This window comes from Nylanderia fulva, unplaced genomic scaffold (genome assembly GCF_048542155.1).
Source record: "Nylanderia fulva isolate GAGA-0341 unplaced genomic scaffold, ASM4854215v1 Scaffold1094, whole genome shotgun sequence".
NCBI classification, from domain to species: domain Eukaryota; kingdom Metazoa; phylum Arthropoda; class Insecta; order Hymenoptera; family Formicidae; genus Nylanderia; species Nylanderia fulva.
This window is the reverse complement of record NW_028189296.1, coordinates 17,028-26,204: the sequence shown is the minus strand read 5'-3', so window position 1 is coordinate 26,204 and position 9,177 is coordinate 17,028. Positions and strand designations below refer to the sequence as shown.

The following is a 9,177-nucleotide window of genomic DNA, read 5'->3' as shown; positions in this document are numbered from 1 at the left end:
AGTTAGATAATTTTCCTAATACACCAAAAGCTTTAACAATAAATAAGAGCAAAATCTGTGAAATAAAGACACCATTAATACAAGGTGATAAGAAAATGAATCGAGTAAAAAAAATTTCAAGTTCTTCTGATAATTCAGATAGAACTGACACAAGCAATGATTTAGATGAAGCTTCTAATATATCAAACGATTTAAATAAAAGCAAAATGACTTATGAAATAAAAAAATTATAAGAAAATAACTAAGCCTCCGATACAAATAAGTAATGAAAAAATAATTAATATTCAGTCTAAAAAGTCTGCAGTTACATATAGTAAATCTATAAGTTCACAAGAACATCGAACAGCAAATAAAGATGACCTTGTTCCACAAAATTCAGATACAATATCTACATCCGATACTTGTAATGCTGAGATTGATTTAGGTAAAAATATATCTGTTATTAATTTTAAATTTTTGTAAAAGCTTACCTATATATATATATTATTAAAGTTTTAACTTTTTTTATTTATATCACTGTAAACATATATTTAAAATGGTATATAATTCGTAATATTTATATAATCTGACAATGAGTAGATATACAATAATATGTGTCAATTATTTTTGCAGATTTTCATAATTTAATTATCAGGAAACTAAATGCAGTATTGTTAAATCTTACAACAATTGATGAACGTTTAATAAAGTTGGATAATCACATAAGAAAAAATGAGGAAACGGATTTAAAAAAAATGAACATTATGATTTCGATTTGCCAGCAGATACCGTAGAACAATTACAGAGAATTGATAATCAATTAAAAAACAAATGTGTTGCTGCAGAAATGGTATATACAAAATATTATCATTTTATACTTACGATTAGAAACATTTTATTGAAATGTCTTATAAAAAGCAATATTTTGGACATATTTATTTATTTATATAATGTTAAATAATTTTAAAGAAGTTAAAAGAAAAGTAATGTTAACTTTTTTTATAAGAGAAAAACAAATGTTTATTATTTTGATATTTTTAGATCATAAACTAATATTAATTAAATTATTTTATATTTTTAGACAAGACAATTGAGCTTTTTAGGAGGTAAGGATCATCATGATGTGATTTCGTACATGATGAAACATATTTTAACAAATAAATTAGCAATGGAATATAGTTGGGCTGGTGCAAAATTGAAAAATGCCTTTAAAAATCTTCGCATTACTATATGTATCATAAGTAAGTATATAAATATTTAATCACAGAAATGTTTTTATTGACATATTTTTGACACTTTATATATAGCATTCTATGCATGGTTATATTGGATGATGCTATTAGAACTCTAATATCATTATTCAATAATATGTAATCATAGGAATATAAAATAATTTTGAATAGTATATATACATATATACATATATATATATATATATATATATAAAATTAAGTCGCTTTAAATTTTTATATAATCTATAACCACACATATCTGTTTAAACTTGTTGTTAGATGCTGCGCGAACTTCAAGAACCAATTTAACAAATAAGGAAGTTGAGGATATAATTGCAAGATGGCTAATTTTAGCCAAGCAGAGATTTGACCGAGATTTGTAAGTTATACATATATAATATACCTCAATTTAACTATTTTATCATCTTATCTCAAACTTTTTATTTTTATAAGAAACAGATTTTAAAGAGGGTGAACACATGCACTATCTGTTCATTATTGCGTGTATTAGTTTCTTTAAATTAAATACAACATTTAAGAACTTATTGTTATTTTTGTATAGAATATTTATTGCAGAATTGACTTATTGCACCTATGTATAACAATCACATATTTCTTTTTAGGAAAAAGGAAGAACAAAAAAAGAGATGCGAAAATGAGGAGATCTAAACAAGAAAAGGACAGGTTATTAAATATAATAATTTTAATATATAATAAATAAAATATTTGAACGTTTATTATTACGTTTATTGCACAGTTTATTATTATTACGTTTATTTATAGATTTTATAGAGTTTATTTTTGCATATGTACTTTTTTTATTTTGAATGTATTAATTTCATACACAGTAATTATATATATATTTTATTATTTAAATGGTTACAGTATTAAATACATATGCATAGTTGTAAGTGCAATAAAGTAATTATTAAATATTATTTTTTAAATATAGTATAAAACGAGAAAAGTTATAATAATATATACAGTTGAATATTAAAGTAATTTAAAGTTCTAAGTATTTTAGTACTTTTATGCGTAGCTGTAGAAAAAAAATATTAACAATCACTATGTTTATTTTATTAATGCCTATATATTAAAAAGGTATGCACATTTAAGTTTTCTAACAATTTGTTTGGAGTTTGACAAGTAAAAGTTATCGCATATCGATCAATCTTATATTTCGGCATAAGTTTTTGATCATTGTATTTATATATCACACCTTTGTATAGCCAATTATTTCAGCGTGACAAATATATTATTTTCGAGTCTCGTATTGTTACGATGCCGCGACCGTGACATTCCTTGTTGTTTTTCGCTGCCGATCAGCTGGCGATCAGCTACCGATCAGCTGATTCGCACTCAAATAAACATACCTTGCTCCCCGTTTTTCACCCTTACGACGGGGAATTCTTGTCTCTCGACACCTCGTCAACGGCAGTTGAGCTGAGCTCTCTGATCAAGCAAGGTTGTCGCGCGAAGGCTATATGTCTCGGATTCAGTTTTTGTCTCCATCTCAATTGTGTGTTTCTCAAATAAACTCTTAAAAGATCAAATCTGTTTGTCATCTTTCTTAAGCAGTGATATTTTATCTTTCCTCTATCCTATCGTTCGGTTAATTTTGATGTCTCCAGTGAAAACGTGGATTTTCATACAGTTCATGTGCGAATCCCGGGATCTTTGAAAACCTCTAACTATCTCGCGTAAACACAATTGTATCAATTTTTTTTCATAATTCTGATAAAGTGATAACTAGAATTTAAAAAAAATTACTTTAAAAATGATTTATTATAAGTATTAATTATATATGTTAGTGATATAGTTATTAAATATGATTAAATGATGTGATTTAACGTGAATGTGTATTAAATGATAGTTACACACCCACACACACGTACATATATAATAATATGGCTTATATTTTTTGGAACGTATATATGTATTATTTAAAAAATAAAAATGTAATTAAATAAATTACATTTATTTGAAAGAAAAACGTAGAGGAGACAAGGGTTGATTGTAACACGAGTAAAAAGTAATAATCTTTAAAATTAATGAAAAACATATTTTATAGCAGCACTAAAAAGAGATAAATGCTCGGTAAACTTGTATTGAACGTTTATCTCTCCTTTTAGCACTGCTATAGCACTGCTATGAATTTAATTTTAAATATTGGTACTTTTACTCGTATTAAAACCAATCTTTGTCTCTCTTATATAAAACTCTTTTATGACGTATAAATTATATCACTATAACATTCCATTTCCTATTACAATGATGTCATAATGACATCACATCTGTATAAATTACATCACTGTAACATACCATTCCTATCACAATGATGTCATAGTGATATCACATCTGTATAAATTACATCGCTATAACATTCCATTTCTTATCACAATGATGTCATGATGACATCACATCTGTTACGAAGCGGACATTCGCACGTCACTATGACATCACTGTGATTTTATTTTGACATATTTTATCGTCACAGAGCAATGTCTTTGTGACATCACTGTGACATTTTTTGCTATATGGGTAAATAATTAATATATTTTGATTACTTTATCTAAATTAAAACTTATCCGACTTTTGTCGTGTTTGATGTCATTTTAATGGCAAAAATGTCATTAATCCATAAGAATTATGTTCGGATTAATAAAATGCGAGGTAAAAATTTTAATTTTTAATTAATGACGCGTCTACATAATTGAGAGATAAGAAAATATTCCCATTGTCGGAGAGTCACGAAAGCGAGATCGAGAAAGAATAAGAAACAATCGAGATGGACAACATCAAAGAGTTCCAACGTCTCGCTCGACACATGTTTTTTTATCTCCACTAGAACACAACCAGCGCGCGCTACGCGCGCGCCATATAATTTATATTTATGTATATATATATTTATATACATATATATATAATAAATTATATAATATATATAATAATTTAAATTATAAATATAAATTTAACGTATAAGACGGGCAACAAGAGCCAAATCGCGGATGACAATGCGTTATCCTAACGAAACTAAATAATTTTCCGTTAGAATTAAATACCGGTGCACAAGGCACCAAATTTTACTTGGACACGGCCAAGATTTTAAAATATGAAATAATCTCATATTTGAGATTTAATTTCAATACCCCCTTTAACCCCCCTACGGAAAATAAATAAATGAATGCAAGAGAAAAATATAGATCCGAAAATCGCTGAATCGGGAATCGAACCCGAGACCTTTCGCTTGCCGGGCGACTGCTCTTCCAGCTGAGCTATTCAGATCCTTTCGATTCTATACTTTTCTCTGTTATATATATTAATGTTGGTAAACAAACGCATTTTTAAGCCAGCGTGTATCAATATAAGAGTTTTAACAAGGCTCTGTAATATAAATATAAATTTAACGTATAAGACGGGCAACAAGAGGCAAATCGCGGATGACAATGCGTTATCCTAACGAAACTAAATAATTTTCCGTTAGAATTAAATACCGGTGCACAAGGCACCAAATTTTACTTGGACACGGCCAAGATTTTAAAATATGAAATAATCTCATATTTGAGATTTAATTTCAATACCCCCTTTAACCCCCCTACGGAAAATAAATAAATGAATGCAAGAGAAAAATATAGATCCGAAAATCGCTGAATCGGGAATCGAACCCGAGACCTTTCGCTTGCCGGGCGACTGCTCTTCCAGCTGAGCTATTCAGATCCTTTCGATTCTATACTTTTCTCTGTTATATATATTAATGTTGGTAAACAAACGCATTTTTAAGCCAGCGTGTATCAATATAAGAGTTTTAACAAGGCTCTGTAATATAAATATAAATTTAACGTATAAGACGGGCAACAAGAGCCAAATCGCGGATGACAATGCGTTATCCTAACGAAACTAAATAATTTTCCGTTAGAATTAAGTTAGTTTGTTTACCAACATTAATATATATAACAGAGAAAAGTATAGAATCGAAAGGATCTGAATAGCTCAGCTGGAAGAGCAGTCGCCCGGCAAGCGAAAGGTCTCGGGTTCGATTCCCGATTCAGCGATTTTCGGATCTATATTTTTCTCTTGCATTCATTTATTTATTTTCCGTAGGGGGGTTAAAGGGGGTATTGAAATTAAATCTCAAATATGAGATTATTTCATATTTTAAAATCTTGGCCGTGTCCAAGTAAAATTTGGTGCCTTGTGCACCGGTATTTAATTCTAACGGAAAATTATTTAGTTTCGTTAGGATAACGCATTGTCATCCGCGATTTGGCTCTTGTTGCCCGTCTTATACGTTAAATTTATATTTATATTACAGAGCCTTGTTAAAACTCTTATATTGATACACGCTGGCTTAAAAATGCGTTTGTTTACCAACATTAATATATATAACAGAGAAAAGTATAGAATCGAAAGGATCTGAATAGCTCAGCTGGAAGAGCAGTCGCCCGGCAAGCGAAAGGTCTCGGGTTCGATTCCCGATTCAGCGATTTTCTGATCTATATTTTTCTCTTGCATTCATTTATTTATTTTCCGTAGGGGGGTTAAAGGGGGTATTGAAATTAAATCTCAAATATGAGATTATTTCATATTTTAAAATCTTGGCCGTGTCCAAGTAAAATTTGGTGCCTTGTGCACCGGTATTTAATTCTAACGGAAAATTATTTAGTTTCGTTAGGATAACGCATTGTCATCCGCGATTTGGCTCTTGTTGCCCGTCTTATACGTTAAATTTATATTTATATTACAGAGCCTTGTTAAAACTCTTATATTAAATTATAAAATTTTAATTACGCCAAGTAATGTTTTTGACATAATCCAAATTTATGACTCAACTGTGTAAGTTATACATTATTTTCATTTTTAAAAGTACAAGTAAGATTTTTTTTTATATTTTATATATTATATAAAAAAAATCTTTTAAAATGAGAAAAAGAGAGAAGTATTTTTTAATTATATATTATCTTTTTTCCTCCATTTCTATATACATTAATAATAAACTATTTTTAAAAAATTTTATTTTAAAACAATATACTAATTAAATGCTCTTTAATTCAAATAAAGTATTACACATATAAAAAGCTAATAAGAGCAGAAGTAATATTATGGTTATAAAAACTAATTTGTTTTAAAAGTAAAAATAATATTAAAATTTTTTATTTATTATCGATATATACAAAACAAGGATGATAACTATATATGTATATGTATATTTATATGCCAAATATTTTTTCATCTACATTTTACAAAATGATATTTTATGTATAAATTTATAAATAATTTATGTCTGAGACATTTTGCTCTAAAATCAAAACTAAAAGAGTTATGTGGAGTGCACGTTTAAAATGACACATCCTGTATATATATATATATATAAAATTTTTAACTTCTTGAATTTGGTAATTTAAACAAAAATTAACGAGATATCAAATGTTTAATGTTTTCAATCTTTGAAATTCTGAAATAAAACTATAAGTTAAAATAAGTAAAAAATTATTATAAAAAATAAAAATAAAATAATATTTAAAAAATGGGTTCCTCCAGCGAAGATTTGGAAACATTACAATAAGATGTTGAAAATTTATTAAGTGATGAAGATAAATCTAAAGTCGAATCAATTGACAATGAGTAAGTAAATTACGTATTTAAAGGTTAAAAAATATCATATGAAAATTATATATTTTTCTTAAATATAGTTAAAGCAACAAAAATTGTGTATAATTTTATTATTTATTTAGCTAGAATATTTATATAAATAATAGAATTTTATATAAATAAAATTTATATAAAAAAAGAAATTAATTATCTTTCCTTTTTTTTGCACTTTTGATATAATAGTATATATTTAATTAAACTTTATTCTTCAACTGGCAATCGAATCATTTTTTTATTATAGAATATATTTAATTAAATATATATATTTAAAATAATCAAACGTAAAAAACTAAAAAAACATAAAAACAAATAAAGTAATAAATAATAAAATCTGATATTTATTTATCCACTTATTTATTTGGATAGTGTTTAAGCTAGGACCACCAAAAGTAGCCAGTTTTACAAAAATAAATAAATAATTGATAAAATAAATAATTGATGATTATAAGTAAAATATATAACTTTTCTATAGCGCTGAGTAATAAACATTTTAAAACAAATAAAGATTCACTATTTTTGAAAAAAGTTTATATTTAATTCATTTGCTTAATTTATAATAAACAATAAATATTTTAAAGTAAATAAAAATGCAATATATTTAAAAAGTAAAGTGATTAAAACTATGTTTAATTATTATATTATTATATTATTATATTATATAATTAAACAAATACTTTAGAAATAAATTTTTTTAAAGAGGTGCAATATAAAATATTAGTATAAGAGTTTTAACAAGGCTCTGTAATATAAATATAAATTTAACGTATAAGACGGGCAACAAGAGCCAAATCGCGGATGACAATGCTTTATCCTAACGAAACTAAATAATTTTTCGTTAAAATTAAATACCGGTGCACAAGGCACCAAATTTTACTTGGACACGGCCAAGATTTTTTTTTTAAATATGAAATAATCTCATATTTGAGATTTAATTTCAATACCCCCTTTAACCCCCCTTCGGAAAATAAATAAATGAATGCAAGAGAAAAATATAGATCCGAAATTCGCTGAATCGGGAAAATCTTGGCCGAAAATAAATAAATGAATGCAAGAGAAAAATATAGATCCGAAATTCGCTGAATCGGGAAAATCTTGGCCGTGTCCAAGTAAAATTTGGTGCCTTGTGCACCGGTATTTAATTCTAACGGAAAATTATTTAGTTTCGTTAGGATAAAGCATTGTCATCCGCGATTTGGCTCTTGTTGCCCGTCTTATACGTTAAATTTATATAAAATATTAGATTATTTGATTAATTATTATATATAGAATATTAAATATTTGATTAATTAGAAACTAAAAATAAAACATTAATTAGATTGTATAAAATTGTCTATAAAATATTGATCATGCATTTGGATGCACGCATTAAATATTTTATTATGTATTTTTAATATCTTTTTTAAAAACATAACATTTTACTAATTCGAATTTAAGTAATCCCAGTATGTCTACATTATATGCACAAATTTTTTCGATAGTTATATAGTAAAATATTTTTTGCATAACATATTTCAGTTTTTTTTAATGTGTACACAAAAAATGTAGTTAAACTCATAAAAATAACAATTTTTATTTGTATCTCAATTTCTGAGTAAAAACAATTTTGTAAAATTTTATATGACTTAAACGGAAGTCAAAATATATGCGAATTGGATCTTGTATAAAATTTCAACAAAATTCTTCACTGATTAATATTGAATTTTAGTCGGTGGAAATAAAACATCTTTTATAAGAGTTTTAACAAGGCTCTGTAATATAAATATAAATTTAACGTATAAGACGGGCAACAAGAGCCAAATCGCGGATGGCAATGCGTTATCCTAACGAAACTAAATAATTTTTCGTTAGAATTAAATACCGGTGCACAAGGCACCAAATTTTTACTTAGACACGGCCAAGATTTTAAATATGAAATAATCTCATATTTTGAGATTTAATTTCAATACCCCTTTAACCCCCCTACGGAAAATAAATAAATGAATGCAAGAGAAAAATATAGATCCGAAAATCGCTGAATCGGGAATCGAACCCGAGACCTTTCGCTTGCCGGGCGACTGCTCTTCCAGCTGAGCTATTCAGATCCTTTCGATTCTATACTTTTCTCTGTTATATATATTAATGTTGGTAAACAAACGCATTTTTTAAGCCAGCGTGTATCAAATATAAGAGTTTTAACAAGGCTCTGTAATATAAATATAAATTTAACGTATAAGACGGGCAACAAGAGCCAAATCGCGGATGACAATGCGTTATCCTAACGAAACTAAATAATTTTTCGTTAGAATTAAATACCGGTGCACAAGGCACCAAATTTTTA

The 9,177-nt window shown here is 26.9% G+C and overlaps 1 long non-coding RNA gene across 1 annotated transcript; it reads left to right on the top strand.

Annotated features, from left to right (window-relative positions):
• The first annotated feature begins 273 nt into the window (after positions 1-273).
• Positions 274-1,158, top strand: LOC146724981 (uncharacterized). Its single transcript, XR_014925429.1, has 3 exons — positions 274-424; positions 613-829; positions 1,061-1,158. It is a non-coding gene; the product is annotated as an uncharacterized LOC146724981 (long non-coding RNA).
• The last annotated feature ends 8,019 nt before the right edge of the window (positions 1,159-9,177 follow it).